Below are 456 nucleotides of genomic sequence, written 5' to 3' on the forward strand. Positions count from 1 at the left end.
AGACATTAAAAATTACAACACGTTATTTACGTATAAAATAAAAAATACATAATTTCTTTGTAACCAAATTTTTATGTTTTAAAATTTAAAATTTAAAATTATTAAGAATTAATTAAATCAACTATTAATTAATTATAATTTCGATTTTATATCTATTATACACATTATACACTAATTTCATTTGTCCCTGTGCTCTCTTAAGAATTAGAGAATGGCAGCCTTGAATAGCAGAATGACCCCTCCATATAGTGTGTATGTATGTTGTTGGTGTGACAGTAGTAGTCAAAGTAAATGTAGAAGGCCTTACATCAACCCAATTGGAGCACCACTCGTATATGCTTACGTCACACTCACAAACTCAAACACATTCTCAGAAAAGTCAAATTGCAAACTGTCTTAATCAATCTCTCTCCCCCGCGTTTATAAATCAAACCCACCCAACCAACCAACCCTAAA

The sequence above is a fragment of the Arachis duranensis genome, chromosome 9 (assembly GCF_000817695.3).
Source record: "Arachis duranensis cultivar V14167 chromosome 9, aradu.V14167.gnm2.J7QH, whole genome shotgun sequence".
Taxonomy (NCBI): domain Eukaryota; kingdom Viridiplantae; phylum Streptophyta; class Magnoliopsida; order Fabales; family Fabaceae; genus Arachis; species Arachis duranensis.